We start from the raw sequence: 18475 nt of genomic DNA on the forward strand, positions 1-18475 counted from the left end.
AAAATAATTTTATAAACAAAGGTATTCAAAAGATGACATCTAATATTGTCAAATGTTTAGGAAGACAGATAATCTAACACATTTCTGGTAAGTTGGTATAATGTTTAATGAAAACAATTTCAGAGCATTTCTTTCAAGATTCTGTAATAAGGATAAATGGAAATAAAAATGTATGTACAAGGATGCTTATCGGTATTTGTATTAGTCAGCATTGTTTATAGTAGAAAAAAATAGAAATGTCCTAAATATCTATTTATAGACAAATAGTTAAATATGTATGATGCTGATAAAGATTTTAATGCAAAAGAAAATATTTATATATGTATTTATGTGTAGTATAATTATGGAAATATAGGTAGCTATGTTTAGAAAAAAGAATTTTTAAAGTATACTAAAATATTAACAATAACTGAGTTTAAATAATTAGGTGATCTTTTACCTTACCTCAACTTTTCTGTTATTCAAATTTTCTTTATAATATCGTGTTATATGCATAATAAGGGGAAAGCTTTTTAAAAAGTATTTGAATTGAGTGTCAATAGACCTGCCATTAAAAAATATTATTGAGCTTTGGATAATTCATATCATCACTTTGAGCCTAATTTTTTTCATCTGAAAGTGTGTGGTTTTGCAATATGTTGGGTTGATGTGATTGAACTGGTTCCTAAAATCCATTTCCCTATAAGTTCTGAGCTTTGGCAGGTTCCTGAGTTGGGGAAAGTATCAGTAAAGCGGAAGTCATATTATTCTTAAGCTCAGAGGATTGGTGCAAGCTACCAGGCAGCTTGTGTACATTGTCACTTACATGCTGACTCATCTTGTTGTCATGGGACAGCTGTCAATCCTGAAGTTCCTATCTTCCCTGAGATCTCTACATCCTGGGCTCGCTGTGTGTTTATCTCTGTGATGAAGGTCACCAACTTCTCCAGAGGAGCATCTACACCACCAAGATCAAAGGCAACAAAGAATAGACACAGGTTTTAGACCATCCTCGTGGGCTCCAACTCATGGGTTCCTTCTTGTCCTGACTCTCCTGTGCTTTACATTTATCTTTCCTGCCTCCCGCTCCTTGCAGAATTCAAATCCCAGGATCAAACACAAATACAACAGCCATAGAAAGACTTTTTAGTCACCTCTCACAATTGTGTAAGATCATATTTTTTTTTAAATAAATGATTATTTAGGGTTCCTGCTTCTCTTAGTGAACCATGATTGATAAAGTAAGAGGTAGGTGGGATTTGATTATTAAAGTCTAAGTTTCCTTTTAGAACTAGAGGATTTTAAAGTAACCTCAAAGTCTCTCTTCACATCTATAATCAATTGAAAATCCAGAGTGTCTTCTACCCTACACAAAATGAGCAGCACAAAGTTAGATGGCTTAGGGTGAGGAGGGTGAGGTGCCAAGCACACGTGGATATCTCCTCAAGTCCCAAAATCTCATTTAAAAGATGGTAAAATAATTTAAAAGTTGTAAACCCACAAGAACCAAGAGAAAAGCCAATGATAGGAGAAGACTTTTAATAAATTGCTGAAAGACATACAGCAGATGGAATAATGGTAACTAATGAAGGCAAACAAAGGACGTGATAGCCTAGAACATAAATGAAGCATCTGCAAGACCTGAAAAACTCTAGACTCTGAGATAACAGGTGGCACAGGCACGGGTATGAAAAGTGGTGCTGAGAACTCCAGAGAACTGAAGTACTGCCTATTGGATATGTGATCCTTCAACCACCAACTCTTCCCTTGCACAGTGAGCAGAACTTCCATAACCAGCCACTTCTCTCTAGCCAAAATTAAGGAGGCATGGAACACTGACATACCTCGATGTAGGGATGGGATGACGAGGACAGACAAACCAAATAACATATACTTATATGCATAGCCCATGGATAAGGACAATAGGGGGTGAAGACCTGGGTGTGGGCAGGAGTTGGACATAGCAAGGTAAAAGGGGAAAGGAAATGGGAGACATCTGTTATACTGTCAAAAATTTAAAAATATTTAAAAGTAAATATCTTTTTTAAAAAATATTTTATTGATTATTTACAGAGAAAGAGAGAGGGACAGAGAGTTAGAAACATCGATGAGAGAAAATCATCAATCAGCTGCCTCTTGCATACCCCCTACTGGGGATATGCAACCAAGGTACATGCCCTTGACCGGAATCGAACCCGACCTTTCAGTCCACAGGCCAACGCTCTATCCACTGAGCCAAACCAGTTTTGGCTAAAAATAAATATCTTTAAAATTTTTTGTTTTATTTATCTCAACTGTAAGTACTATCTGGAGAGAAATTAGGACTTAGTATCACCACAGAGTAGAATCCTCCATTGAATTCTATGTGGAGGCTCCCCAGCATACCAGCCTGCTCCTCACTGGTACCATTCAAAAGCTTGACAGTCAACAACCCCAATTAAATGTAAACAAATATTTGCGAATGTAAATGAAAAAAATAAAGCAGAAACCCATCCCCCCTAAAAAAAAAAAACAAAAAAAAAAAAACAAAAAAAAAAAACTAAAGATAATTCAGGGCACAGAAGAGAACTAAAAACACAAACAGAACAAAGTCTGAAACAGAACAAAGTCTGTAAAACAAAAAACTATGTTCTATGAGTAAATGAGCCGTGAGGGAATAAAAAAAACTAGACTTCAAAAAGCTGGCTGTACAGTTGGGCTGGTGTGGCTCAGTGGCTGAGTGTCAACCAGGAGGTCAAGGTTGGATTCCCAATGAGGGCCGTGCTGGGGTTTCGGGCTCCATCCCCAGTGGGGGGCATGCAGGAGGCAGCCGATCCATGATTCCCTCTCATCATTGATGTTTCTATCTCTCTCTCTTTCCTTCTCCCTTCCTCTCTGATATCTATCTATATCTATATCTATATCTATATCTATATCTATATCTATATCTATATCTATATCTATATCTATATCTATATCTATATCGAAAGCTGGCTGTAAAATTTGAGATTTTATTTTTTTTTTTTTTTAATATATTTTATTGATTTTTCACAGAGAAGAAGGGAGAGAGATAGAGAGCCAGAAACATCGATGAGAGAGAAACATCGACCAGCCGCCTCTTGCACACCCCCCTCTGGGGATGTGCCCGCAACCAAGGTACATGACCTCGACCAGAATCGAACCTGGGACCTTTCAGTCCGCAGACCGACGCTCCACCACTGAGCTAAACCGGTTTCAGCAAAATTTGAGATTTTAAAAGTGCAATACAGTAATCCTGCCTAATCTGTGAGGCAGATGTTCCAAGATGCCTGAAACTGCAGATAATACCAAAACCCGGACATACTATACGTACCTACCTATGACAAAGTTTAACCTATAAATTATGCACAGTAAGAGATTAATAATAATAAAATAGAGTAGTTACAACACACAACAATAAAAGTTAGGTGACTTTGCTCAAAGTATTTTATGGTACTATACTCACCGTTCTTCTTGTTACGACGTGGTGATAAAATGCCAACGTGATGAGATGAAGGGAGAGGAACGAGACATTATTCAGTAAAAATGAGAGGTGCTTGGATACAAGCACCGCGATCCCTGGCGCAGGTGACCAAGGTGGCTCCTCCGGGACTAACGCCCGGAGCTCCTGAGCCTGGCAACGCTGGGTCAGCGATGAGTCACGTCCTCAAGACTCGCGAGATTTCATCAGGCTACTCAGAAAGGAGCGCTATTTGAAACTTACGAAGTGCTTATTTCTGGAATGTTCCGTGTAATATTTTCTAACCTAGGTTGACCACCCCGTAGAACTGCAGAAAGTGAGCTCCACCCCCACCCCCACGGAATAAGGGGGGACGTGACTCCTCCCTATGTCCAGGATGGGTAGATTTCACTCCCTCTCCCTTACTTAGTAGCTATGTTATCAGATCAACTATAGCCCTGTTGCAGTGCTTGTGTTCAAGTTTAATAATGCTACGTTCCATAACTTGTATTACAGCATGTTTTAGAATTGTTCTATTTTATTATTAGTCTGCGTTGTTTATTTCTTACAGTGCCTAATTTATAAATTAAACTTTAGCATGGGTGTGTACATATGGGGCGGGGGGGGGGGGGTGGGGGGGAGACACTGTATATATAGGGTTTGGTACTCTCTGCAGTTTCATGCATCCACTAAGGATCTTGAAAAGGAGGAGCTACTCTATTTATTTTAACTAAATGTTAAGTGTAATCTCCACATAGTGGCAAAGTAACAATGACATTAAACCCACAGAGAATAAACCCAAATGTGGTACTTTGTTAGTCAGTGAGCAATATTAACAAGATCGTCATCATGTAAGTAATGCTTCTTAATTTTAAGATTATAGAATCAACAACTAGAGAAATCTCGGGAAAATCGCCAATGGTTACAGAATATAATACATCTGCTATCAACTTTGAAGTGAAAGGAAGTTGGGGAACAGTGGAAGGAAGGATGAGAACACAGGTGTCCCTTCAGACATCTCACAAAATTAAGAGTCAGATACAGTGGCTGGAGCATGCATGGACCTGGAGATTATTATGCTAAGTGAAATAAGCTAGTCAGAGAAAGACAAATTGAATATGATCTCACTTATATTCAAAATCTAATGAACAAAATAGAAACAGAGACAGGATACATGGAATAGACTGACAGTTGTCACAGGAGGCAGGGAGGGGACGGAATGAAAGGTGAAGGGATTAGCCAAAGAACATATATGCATAGCCCATAGACACAGACAGCAGTGTGGTGATGGCCAGAGGGAAGGGGAAATGAGGTCGAGACTGGGTGGAAGTGGGTAAAGGGAGAGGGAAGGATATGGACATCTGTAATAATGTCAATAATAAAAATAAAGGTGTGGTTTTTTTTGTTGTTTTTTTTTTTTTTTAAGAAAATGAAGGGTAAGTATGTTGTTTATAAAGACAGAAGTCATCTGAGGAAGGAAAAAAAAAAACACACAAATAATTCTGTTGGGCCGTACAGGATTTTGGAAAGAAATTGATACTGATAAGTAAAGAAGCAGAGATATACACCTATTTATATTATTATATTATAATTTATTTTAGACACTGTAAAAGTGACTAACCAAAAACAAAACAGGTCTGGTTAAAGAATGGTGGTTGCCTTGGGGAATAAGCCTGAAAGTAAAGATTATTAATATGTGCTTGGGGCTACTACAGCCACTTTAAGGGGAGAGCTGCCAGCATAGAGGAATGGGGATCAGGAGACAGAGACAAAGAAAACAATTTAGATCTGATGATAGCGTTGGAGTCCCTCCGTCAAGCTGAGTGTGGAACTGAATTTTTAATTACGTAAGCAATCTTGGTGCTTTCAGGCTGCTATAACAGAATACAATAAACTGGGTGGCTTATAAACAACAGAAATTTATTTCTCACAGTTCTGGAGGCTGGAAAGTTAAAGATCAAGGTGCTGGCAGATTTAGTAGCTGGTGAGGACCAGCTTCCTCAGAGTTTTTTCAATGTAACTCATATAGTAGAAGGGGCAAAGGAGCTCTCTGGCAATATCTATATATTAGTAGATATATATTAGATATAAATGTAGATGTAGATGATATAGATGTAGATGTAGATATAGATATAGATATAGATACAGATATAGATATAGATATAGATATAGATGTAGACTAATTCCATTCCCTCATGACCTGACCTAATCACTTCCTAAGGCCCCACTTCTAAATACCATCGCCATGGGGGTTAGGATTTCAGCATATGAATGGGAGGAAGTGGACACATTCAGACCAAAGCATAAGCCATTCAAGTCTGCTTTTGAATTGGGTTTTTGGAATTTGTCCTTCAAAATGCTGCGTATGCACCAATTGTTTCTCTCCCTGCCAGTGAAGGCCCTTGTCTTTGTGTCTTTATGAACCTGCATTGCTGGATACATTGTGTTGTATATTTGCACAAGTTGGAAGTTCCTAGCTAAATGAATTAATAGTAAAATTGATTAAGTCCAAGTTTACCTAGCAACGCTGTCCTTTAAAACAAGGAGATACTGTTGATTTGAAGAGACTGGATTGGTGCCAAAGTTGACTTGCTGAGTTTGGGTTCTCTCTGGTACCCACAACAGGAATGCTCTTGGATTGAGCCCTGATCCAAGAATCCAGTCTTTTTATCAATTCTTTGAATCATGGAGTCATAGATTATCAGAAATAAAGGGTCTTGGAGACCACCTACTCTAACATCCCCATTTTTATATCTCAGAGGTTAGTTAGTTTGCTCAGAGAACATGATAAGAGTTAGTAGCAGAACCAGGGCTGGACTCTAAGTTTCTTCAGACTCTGGGTTAAATCTTTGGTGGGGGTGGGGAAAGGGAAATAATGGCAAAATGAAAGATTCAAGTCTGCCCAGACAAGTAAGGGATGTAAACAGGAATGCAAAGGGGCCTTAGTTGAAAAAAAATATGACCACTGGTCCTCCCCAGAGACCTGTCTACTGCTTTTCTGACTGAAGCCATTTGTAGGGAATTAGGAGGCCCTTCTGAAGCTAAGATCCTGGACCTAGGAGGCCAGGAGACCTGGAGCCTCTAGGTGTACAGAGCAGTGCAAGGACCCTCAGTCTGTATCACTGAGGCTGGCAGCACCCTGGCACAGGGCAGTGTCCTCTAAGTTTTTCTGCTGGGTTTTAAATGCTGTCCGAAAACCTTTTAAAAACCTAATCAATAGCAAAATGTGTATAAATGTTAGATGATGGCATTAAAGGAACATCTAAGGGGGTGGGGGGGTGGGGGACCTACCTTTAGTCTTGTTAGGTTCGCCAAAGGAGGAATGCACAAGGCCAAAAGGAGTGAAGAATTATGAATTTATGAAGTCATCTGGATACCCAGATAAGCTGAGCCCCCAAAATGGAGGCAAACATACATTAAACTATCGGTGAATTGGCCACACACACACACATAAATATATATATATATATATATATATATATATATATATATATATATATATATATATATATATATTGCCAAAGTCCATAACACCCAAAAACAGGGAGTCAGAGGTTTTTAAAGAACTTTAAGCTGGCTTTTTTGGGGCAGAGAATTCTCTGTGCAGATCCAGATTCTGGGAAACTCCAGAGGGGAGAGATAATGGTCTTAGCACGTGCAATGTGGTCTAAGCAAGTGGAATGTCCAGTGTGAAGTGGCCTAAAGGTCAGTTCCCAGGGAAGAGGCTATCAATTCAATTATTTGATCAGACCTAACAAGTCTCACTATCCTCACCCAAGAACTGTCTTCATTTTGTTTTCTTTTCTGGCTTTTCTCCTTGTGCACACATAATTTTTGCTTGGTTATAATCAGAAGGAGCATACAATTTTATATTAAAGTAATAAAGTTTTAATGATATATAGATAGAGAAGGCAAATGGCTATCAAGCAAAATTTATGCAGGTTTATAGGGAAAAATCCATTTTAAAGAGGACAGTATAGGATAATAGCACATATTAGAGCAGTACCTTTGGGATGGTGCTTATAAAGATTTTAATAACATTTCTTCTCTTTTCTTTTTATATTGTTCCTTGCCCATAATGGTGAAATAAATGTAATATATGTTTAGCCTATATTTGTACTGTTTGATTTTTTTAAACAAGGATGATAGTTAAAAATGAAAAAATCATAGATCTTAGTGCTAGAAGGGAACTTTGAGATATTACTTCCAACCCAGTGAGAGGTAAATTGTTCATAGCATTTGGAATTATACAAGTGAGGCCCAATTTTACCTCCCTCTGTCTTGCATGCAAATCCATTAACCTTAAATAATGAGTCAGCAAGCATTTATCAATTACTGCTTGCCATTATTAGGGGTGGTGATCACAAAATGGTAGACCATTTGCCCACACATTCTTAAAACTCTCCAAAAAATGGAGGCAAACATACATTAAACTGTTGGTGAATTGGCCTGACATATCTATATATATATATATATCAATATATCTATATATCAATATATCAATATATCTATATATCTATATATCTATATATCTATGTATCTATATATCTATATATCTATATATCTATATATCTATATATCTATATATCTATATATCTATATATCTATATATCTATAATATATATCTATATATCTATATATCTATATATTTATAGATAGATAGATAGATAGATAGATAGATAATATACAGCCAACGTCCATAACATCCAAAATGATCAAAGGAATGACTGAACGTCAGGCTGCATGCACAGCAGGCTCAAGTGGGAGGGTGAGGGGGGACTGGCAAGCAGGCTGAACTGCTGACCTCTTGGAGAGAGAGAGAGGCAGGACTGGTCAGCAGCCACCCCAGGCTGCTGGTGAGGCTCTCTCTCTTCAAGAGGCCAGCAGTTCAGCCCATTCACCAATAGCCTAAGGCAGCTGCTGATCAGCTCCACCTCTCTGATCAGACCCTAGAGGTACACCCGGAGACACTGACTGGCATAAAAACTGACCAATCAGAACCAAATCTGGGTGAACTATAAGGAGCCAAAGGCTTCCTAGGAGGCGGAACTTTGGCCCTGACTGGCAAAGAAACTGACCAATCAGAACTGAATCTGGGTGAACTGCAAGGACCTAATGGCTGCCTAGGAGGCAGAGCTTTTGATGATGAATGGCATAGAAACTGGCCAATCAGAATCTAATCTGGGTGAACTGTGAAGGCATAACCTAAAGTGCGAGTTGAGAAGGGGTTTTAAGGGCAACAGTTGTTTGGTGTAAGATGTAAGAAAGTGGTTCAATTTTTTAATGATCAGTTTGGCAGTATAGTGCATATGGCTGGCTATCAGTACTGATATAGGGATTATGTATTTTTGTCTGCCAAGAGCATCTTCTCCTATTGAAAAGGGCTCTCCACTTTCCCATTTAAGCAATCCTATTCTATATAATCTATCTATACTAACAAAAGGGTAATATGCTAATTAGACCTGGTAGATCGGACATCCAACTTACTTTCAGACAAAGCCATGGTGGTGGGGGCCAAAGCAGAGGCAGTTAAGGGCAATCAGGCCAGCAAGGGAGGGCAGTTGGGGGCAAAATCAGGCCGGCAGGGATGGACAGTTAGGGGTGATCAGGCATTTAGGCCCTGTGGGATTGGGCCTAAACCAGCAGTCGGACATCCTCCAACGGGTCCCCAATTGGAGAGAGTGCAAGCTGGGCTGAGGGAACCCCCTTCCCCCCGACCACAAGTTTCATGCACAGGGCCACTAGTTATATATATATTTGCCATTTCAGTCTATATATCCTATTTGGAGGTAAGCCCCATGAGGACAAGAACTTTGTTTGCTCACTGCTGCATCAGGTCCCCCTCTGACTCTGTCATCTTGGACTCCTAAGACAAAAGTACCATAGAACGAGTGGCTTAAACAACAAACATTTATATGTCACATCTCTGGAGACTGGTAAGTGCATGATCAAGGTGCCAGTAGATCTGGTGTCTGGTGAAAGCCTTCTTCCAGTCTTGTAGATGGCTGGTGCCTTCTCACCTCATCCTCATACAGCAAAGAGGAAATTCTAGTGTCTTCATCTCTTTAAAAGGGCATCAGTTCCATAGGGGTGGGGGGAAGGAGCCTCTACTCATGACCTCATCCAAATCCATCTACCTCCCAAAGGCCCCATCTCCAAACTATGAAAGGAACCAGGGCCTCAACATGTGAATTAGGGGAGGACACAACCATTCAGGCCATTGCACCCTCCTACAGTGCCTGACCATTGTGGCTCCCAACATGTCAGCTGATTTCTACTTTCTGTAAGTATTCTTACTAGATTTGGAGTCAAACATGCTCTTAGCAGATTTCTCCAGTTCTGAACTGCAAGCTAATTGGCCTTTTTCATCTCTGTATCTCAAATAACATGTCAGATATTTCTATTTATTTGAGAAGATGGACAGTCTTTGTTATCTCATAACCATTTCACATGGATATAGTAATGAGAAGGCTAATCATCTCCTGTGAACTCTCCAATAGCTTCCCTAAAATTTAAATACAAATGCCACCTGTCCCTGCCAGTGTATTGGTCAGGATAAGTTGTTTTGTCACTGTCATTATTTAACGAAGCGCTAAACTGTCTTTTCTCAATCCAAACACAATGAAGCAAACATTAATACAACTTTTGTCATGTTTGCACTGATGTGTATATTTATGTAGTCGTGCTTATATCTGTGTATACATGGCCCTACATAAACTGATATTTGTATAATGTATACCCATGAATGCTCATGGAGGAATGTCACTCCATAAATATGTACCTGTGTGTGGTCCTTCAGCTTGCTTGTTGTTTATACAAATGCATGAACGTAGATAAAAGTTCAATGAAGGTCAAATACAAATAAACAAATTCAAGGAGTTATCATAAAAGGGGTGGGGGGTGGGGGAAATATGTAAGAATCATACTTGATTCTCACTCTGAATTGTGAGGACTGCTTTTAAGAGAATCTTGTTTTATTTCCAGAGTTATCGTAGTTCTTATCATTATTATGTCCATGTAAAGAAGCCCTCAAATCAAAGATTAACCCATCAAAATAACCCAAACCCCTCCCCAGCTCTTCTTCTCCATTCTGTGTGTTCCTGGAGGACAGAAACTAATCTTTTCACCTCTGATCAACAGTACACAGCATCCTACACAAGGGTGGTGCTCAGAAAAGAGACAAGAGAAAGAATAAGCTGGCAAAAGAGGGAAAGAAAACAGGATGAAAAAAAGGAGGAAAGGAAAGAAGGAAGGAAGGGAGGGAGAGAGATGGAAAGGAGAAGGGAAGGGCAGAGGAAAGAAGGAAATCAACCTTATTCATCATGGGTAGACATTAACACATAGTAATAAAACTGAGTTAATAAGCCACTGGATAATGAGCTCTACAACGGATTGAAGGGGCACTGAGAGATGTCACGCCCCATTCTCTGCCTCATTTCTCTCCTGACCCTTCCATGGACTCTCAGAATGGTAGATTTCCTTTGTTTGACCTCAATTAAGTCATCTTGTCTACACAGATGCCCCTCAGCTGCATTCTCATTGAAGTTCTGCTTATCTGAATGACATTGGGAAAGTCACTTAACCTCTCTGAGCCTTGTATGTAAGGGCATTTATCCAATAAATGATACACTATATGATCTCTAAGATTGTGCCCTGCCCCAGAATCCTGTGATTTCATGCCCTGTCAGCTAATTCCATCTGCCATCCCTAAGGGCTTTGTTTGTCACTGTGGCCCTTCACTTCCCCCAGCCTCCTCCCTGGACTGGTCATGATTTCACAACACTCACACAGGTCTTGAGGAAAACAGCAGCTACCTCACCAAGGACCAGACAATAAATGGGATAACACTATGTTAAGCTCAGGCAAGTACCTAATCTTAGGCTAGACTCAGAGGTCAGCTCAGAGGCTGCCCCCAAAAGGCTTTATGCAATCTGATTAAATATAGCCAATCCCAAGATCCAGCAATTCCACTTCTGAGTGCATACCCACAATATTGAAAGGGTCTTGAAGAGATATTTGCACACCCATTTTCATAGCAGCATATTGACAATAACCAAGAAATAGAAGCAACCAAAATGTGCATCAATAGATAAGTGGATAAACAAAATGTGGTATATGCATGCAATGGGAAGTTATTAAGCCTTGCAAAGGAAGATAAGGCCCAGCTGGGTGGTTCAGTTGGTTAAGGTCCCATACACCAAAAAAAGTTGTGGGTTGGATTCCCAGTCAGGGCAAGTATCCAGGTTGCTGGTTCAATCTCCCAGTCAGGGTAGGTTCAGGAGACAACCAATTGATATCTCTCTCTCTCTCTCTCTCTCTCTCTCTCTCTCTCTCTCTCTTCCTCTTTCTCTAAAATCAATTAAACTGTCTTCAGGTGAGGATATTTTAAAAAGGAAGATAATCCTACCAAATGCTACAACATAGGTGATCCTTGAAGATATGCTAAATAAAATAAGCCAGTCACAAAAAGAAAAATGCTGTGTAATCCCACTTTTGTGAGGTATCTAAAGTTGTCAAATTCATAGGAACAAAATAGAATGGTAGTTACAAAGATGGGGGAGGAGAGTAAAGGGCGTTGTTGTTTAATAAATATAGAGTTTCAGTTTTACAGAATAAAAAAGTTCTGGAGATTGATTTCATAACAGTGTGAATATACTTAACACTATTGTACACTTAAAAGTGGTTAGGATTGCCCAGCCGGCATGATTTAGTGGTTGAGAGTCAACCTATGAACCAGAAAGGTTTGATTCCCAGTCAGGGCATATGGGTTGCAGGCTTGTTCCCCAGTAGAAGACATGCAGGAGGCGGCCAATCAATGATTCTCTCTTATCATTGATGTTTCTCTCTCTCTCTCTCTCTCTCTCTCTCTCTCTCTCTCTCTCTCTCTCTCTCTCTCTCTTTCTCTCTCTCCCTTCCTCTCTGAAATCAATAGAAATGTATTTTTTTAAATGATCAGGATGGTATCCTATATAACAAATGCCTAATATGCTAAATGTCTGGTAATACAGTTGTCCATTCAACCAAAGTATAATATGCTAATGATATGCTAAAGCCATTCAACAGCTTGCTATGACATGCACTGACCACCAGGGGCCAGACAGTCAACCAGTCAACCAGTGGCTATGATGTGCACTGGCCACCAGTAAGTAGAGGCTCCGACTGGTAGGTTAGCATGCTGCTGGGGTCTGGCCAATCAGGACTGAGCAAGACAGGTCAGATGCCCTGGAGCCCTTCTGCAGTCCTTCCCTGGGCCCCAATCATGCACCAGTGGGGTCCCTCGGCCTGGCCTGCACCTTCTTGCAAACACAGACTCCTCAGGGGATGTTGGAGAGCTGGTTTCGATGCAGGAGCTGTCCCCTGGTGGTCAGTGCACTCCCACAGAGGGAATGCCACTCAGCCAGAAGCCGTGCTCATGGGTGAGTGCAGCGGCAGTGGCAGGGGCCTCTCCCACCTTCGTGGCAACACTAAGAATATTCAACTGTCAACTTAGGCCTGGCCCCTGGGGAGTGGGACTAAGCTGTCAGTTGGACATCCCCTGAGGGCTCCACTACGAGAGGATGCAGGCCAGGCTGAGGGACCCCTTCTCCCCAGTGCATGAATTTTGTGCTCTGGGCCTCTAGTATTTTATATTATGTGTTTTTACTGCAATAAGAAACATTTTTTTAAATTGAAAACACAGAGTCATAAAAGAATATGGAACTCAAAGAACCTCAGGGAACATGGTGTGGTTGCAGCATGAGGCATGTAAACAAGGGGTACAGAGGTGAGGCTGGGAAACTAGAAGAACCTCATGAAGGACCTTATCTACATAAGAGCTTCCTGTGGAATGTAAAACACTCTGCTTTACTTGATAGCTTTGGGGATCATCAGTCTGCTTTCTAATCTTTGAATTATCAGTCTTCTACATTATCAGAAAGTTTCTCAATAGTAAAAATGTCATTTCAAAAATTAATTTGGGGTCCAATAACCGAGACAGTGACTGTCTAGTGAATTATCTCATGAGACTGTGGAGAGTAGAGGGAGGTTGGATTTGAGCTATATTAAAGAAGCAAAATTAATAGGTTGAAATGAATGATGGGAGGACAGTGTATTGATATGCCAAGGATACTTTTGATTGCCAGAATATCCAACATAAACTGGCATAAACAACAAAGGAAACTGGTCCTCTCATGTAATGAAAAAAATCCAACAGTAGATTGGGCTTCAGACATGCTTCAGTGAGAGACCCTAGGCTCTGACTCGGTTTCTTTATAACTTGCTTGGCTCTGCTCCCCTGAGTGAATGGTTTGTATCCTCGCACTGGCTTTCTTCATGGTAGCAAAGTAGGCTCCACTTCTCTAGTCCTCATATTTGCATACACTTCATTCAAAACAAAAACAAAAAGAGGTTTTCCTTCCTTCAAAATTACACAGAAATCCCAAATTTACTCTATTTGTTCCAAACTGAACCAGCCTCTAGGCTGGAGGATCAGCTTATACCTATGAACCACTCTCTAGGGCAGGAGAGATGGAATTATGCTGACTGGCTCTAACCAATCAAGGCCCACAGTTGGCAAGGAACAGGGTAAACGCTACCCAAACAACATAGCAAATACAAGGTGGGGGTGTAATTCCCCAAAGGAAATCTGGGTACTGTCTGTGAGCAATGGGAGAGGGGAAGAATGGGCACTTGGTAAGAAGCCAATCCTGCTCCATGAGACAGACTAGGAAAGATGGATGCACCAAGGACAGCACCAAGATTTCTGGCTGTGGATGCTGACACTCAATTTTTTTTTAATATATTTTATTGATTTTTCATAGAGAGGAAGAGAGAGGGATAGAGAGTTAGAAACGTCGATGAGAGAGAAGCATCGACCAGCTGCCTCTTGCACACCCCCTACTGGGGATGTGCCCGCAACCAAGGTACGTGCCCTTGACCGGAATGGAACCCGGGACCCTTCAGTCCGCAGGCCGAAGCTCTATCGACTGAGCCAAACCGGTTTTGGCGGATGCTGACACTCTTAACAGAGACTGAAAATACAAGAGAAGAAACTAGCTTGGGGGTAGGGGCAGGGAGGTGAGGGGGACACATGAATTTGCGGTTGAGGTTGAAGGGATGAAAGATAAGTAGGTGGAGATGTTTGATGCTTGATAGTCAGTTCTGAATCTTTCCGGTAACCCCACATAAATGAAACCACAACTAAGTGGTCCCACTGTTTCCATAACACTATGCCATGTCTCCTTAGAGTTTTGAAATACTCCACAGTTATTGATTAGCCATTAGTGATTCCCTCTGACCCTGCCTAAGCATTTCCTCTTCCTCTTTAGCACTACAACCTACAAATCACTGGAAATGGGGTTGAGCAGGTGCAGATGGGAAGACAAAACATTTCTCTTAATGTGAGAAATTAATTCGTGGCTCTAATTGGCTCAAACTCTAAATTAAAAAAGTCTACATTAGACTAGAATTCAGGTTTTATCTGAATAAGAAAAATTGGGGGGAAATTTTTTTAAAAGACCTAAGCTGCTAAAATGTCAATCTTACCACATTGTTAAGGAAAAAAATAATTTTAATTACATTCAAATCTACAGAGTCATTTTTCAGTGGTATTCACAGGAGCCTAAAGGCCTAGGACTTCAGAATTGACAAGATACATTAAACAAAAGCAATGGGAAAGAGCAAATGATAATGGCGGGGTGGGGGGTGACAAGTGGGGGTAGACATGATTTGAGGATCAGAAGTTTTGAGTCTTAGAGTCAGCTCTGCATGAAGATACTCTATGACCTTTGTTGAGTCATATACTCTCTGGACCATAGTTCTGTCATATGTAATCAAGGGTGCCCAAGAATAAATGTTCTCAAGTTGCCTTTTACATTTATGAGAACACCACAGAAAAGTAAGTCTAGACTCATTTCCCAGAGCTACTTGCTTTATTGTATAGAACATAGCCTTATTGGTTGTTCTATATCCTGTGAAATATCCAGAGAAATGACCTGGAATTTTCCAATTGGCAGATGCAGAAGCAGAGGCCAAGGGAAAGTTCCATCTGAGGTGATCCAGAAAACCACTGATGACTCAGAACTTGATGAACAAGAACCATATTGCATCCCAGAAGCCAGGTCCTGGAGCAATCAACTAAAATTAAAAGGCAGTTAGCTCATGAGCCTATCCTTAGCCATCATCCTTCTCCCCCACAAAAAAAAAAGCGGGGGGGAGAGTAATTTTTAGTTTCTCTATATCTGGCAGCCCTGCAGGCATGCTGACTTCTGGGGACAGGGAGCACAGGGGACCACCTACCAGCAGGGAGAAGCCCTGCCAAGGGGACATGTAACTACTCTGCACCAGGATGTGTAAACAGTCATCAGAAAGGAAGATTTAGCTCAAAAGACTAATCTGATATAATAAAAGCCTAATATACTAAGTGTCCAGTCATCCGGTCATCTGTTCAACCAATCGAAGGGTAATAAGTTAATGATATGCAAAGGGGGCTCAACCATTCACTATGACGTGCACTGACCACCAGGGGGCAGACACTCTGACTGGTAGGTTAGCTTGCTGCTTGGGTCCAGCGATTGGGACTGAGTGAAATGGGCCAGGCACATCCTGGAGGCCTCCTGGGATCCCTCCCCAGATAGCTAACCTCCCTTGTCCCTCCCCAGCCCCAATCATGCACTGATGGGGTGCCATGGCCTGGCCTGCACCCTCTCCCAATCTGGGACCCTTAGGGGGATGTCGGAGAACCAGTTTCAGTCCAATCCCTCAGGCTTTAATAAGTTTCTATATGTAGCTGCTGACCTGAAGTCAGCTGTAGATGCTCTCTGCCCCATGTTCAGGCTGCTGAATTAGCATTGCAAATGACCTCTACCCAATTCCCAGTCTCGTGATTACCACCCTAGCTAGTCTTTTCTTGTTTAATATTCAAGAGTGAAGCCACTTAGCATGGTGTATGTCTCCCCATTCCTACATTGTATCTCCTGAGATCTTTAGGAGCATCAAGAAATAGCTGGAAGGGGAAAAAAAGGATAGTAGAACACAGCAATCTATAGAGGCAGTAAACTGAGGTACTGCTGTAAACTGTTCAGTACCCATGAACAGTAGCTGGATAATGTGCAGCACACATAGTCAGGAAGAGACTAAGATCTTCTTCCATAAGGATGATGTTCAGGACCAAATCTCACCTACAGAAGCCAGAAGGCTCTGGCTGATTCATAAATCAGTCTACAAGACACTTGAAGAGACTGTACATCAGGGCATTGAAGACCTGTGGAATGAGAACTACATACAGTTTAATATGCAGTTCACTTGAACATAATTACACAAATAACAAGAAAAAATATACAGCAAGCTTCTGAGATAAACATCCAATGCCCCATCCAATGAATATCCTTTGGGGAACTGGTGAATAACCTTGGTCAGATGTGGCGAGAATTGCCTTTGTCTGGTCCTGTGGGCATCTATTTTCTTCTCACAGGATCCAGATTCTGCTTCTCCTGGGTGTCCCAGGCTGTTCTTGTTCCCTACCATTCTGTTCTAGAATAGTTACTTCCTGACATCAGTGTTATTATTACTAATTTCGGGAAATAGCTGTCTCTTGGCCTCAGATTTTAAAAACAGCCTTCATCTAAGGCAGTTACTGAGGAATGCTTGCCTTTCTTTCAGTGCTCTCTGTTGCATGCCTATTTACCAGTTATTTATCATCTCAGGACTGGCTTTTTCTCCTACATGACTGAGGCTTTCTGTCTCTCCCTGAACACATCTACCTGAAACCTCCAAATCCTAGAGGAAGATATGAAATTTATAAGCTCACTCCTTGGAACAGGAATCATAACTTGTGAATCCAAATAGAAATTGTTTCCCTTCCCCACCTCTGCATAAACATTTCTGGCTTGCTACTTCCAGCACACTCTCCCTCCTCTAGGCAGGCAGCCATAGATTTGATTTTTAACCATTTCACATCCTCTGTGTGTTACTTCAAACTTGCCAAATTTTCCCAAAACCAAAATGGGTTTTCCTTGCATTCTGATTCTGGTAAAACACTGTCATTGTATCAAAGACTAAATTAAGACCATAAAAGTTTCGAGAACAGGTGATCCTAGAAAATTAATTGTATTTTTTGTCTTCATAGACCTTTTACTTTCTAAGGATTGATTGAGGATAAATTGCTGTAGGCAGAATCTATACTTGGCAATCAAATGTATTTAAATGACACAATCTGTGTTGCCAGGATATTTTGCCCCTGACATGGTCTAGACTAGGTCTGAGCAACCTGACTACAATCTTATATAATAAAAGGCTAATATGCAAATTGACCAAACAGCTGAAAGACTAGTCCCAGGGGCAGATGCTCAACAAGGGAGCTGCCCCCTGGTAGTGAGTGTGCTCCCACAGGGGGAGTGCTGCTCCCGCCTCTGCAGCAGTGCTAATGACTGCTCCCAATGGGGAATGGGACTATGCTATGTCTGACATCCCCCTCCCTCCCAGGGCTCCCAGACTGCAATAGGGCACAGGCCAGGCTAAGGAACACCCCCCCCCCCCCAGTGCACAAATTTCATGCACTGGGCCTCTAGTACTATATAAAATGTTTGAACCCTGTCTCTATAAAGTGGCATTGTTATCAAAGTGTTTCCATCAAGCACATTGAAAACAGCTTGTTTCTATGAGTCAACAACCGATATTTGTTCTCAGCTAGAAACATTGTTTTAAAAGCCATTTTCAGGTGGAAGCAAGCCAGTGCCCATCAAGGGATGAATGGATAGACAAAATGCAGTATATCCAAGCAATAGAATGTTATTTGGACTTAAAAAGGAAATAAATTCTGATGTGCTACAACATAGATGAACCTTAAAATAAGCCAGTCCAAAAAGGACAAATACAATATGATTCCACTTATATGAGATATAAGAATCAAATTTATATAGAATAATGGTTGTCAGAGCCTTGGGAGGAAGGGAGAATGGAAAGTTAATGTTTAATGGGTACAGAGTTTCAGTTGGAGAAGATGGAAAGTTCTGGAGATGGTTGACAGTGATGGCTGCACAATAATATGAATTTGCTTAATGA

The 18475-nt window shown here is 40.9% G+C and overlaps 1 long non-coding RNA gene across 2 annotated transcripts in view; it reads left to right on the forward strand.

Annotated features, from left to right (window-relative positions):
- LOC311623916 overlaps window positions 1–15587 on the forward strand; it is a 47571-nt gene extending 31984 nt beyond the window's left edge. The window contains exon 3 of one of the 2 annotated variants that reach the window (XR_014795226.1): window positions 15430–15587. This is a non-coding gene — a long non-coding RNA (uncharacterized lncRNA). Of the gene's footprint in view, window positions 1–835; window positions 891–15429 lie in introns of those variants that run through there. The other variant, XR_014795227.1, reaches the window with a different exon arrangement.
- Window positions 15588–18475: the final 2888 nt, after the last annotated feature.

Source organism: Pipistrellus hanaki (genome assembly GCF_964339955.1).
Source record: "Pipistrellus hanaki genome assembly, chromosome: 5".
NCBI classification, from domain to species: Eukaryota; Metazoa; Chordata; class Mammalia; order Chiroptera; family Vespertilionidae; genus Pipistrellus; species Pipistrellus hanaki.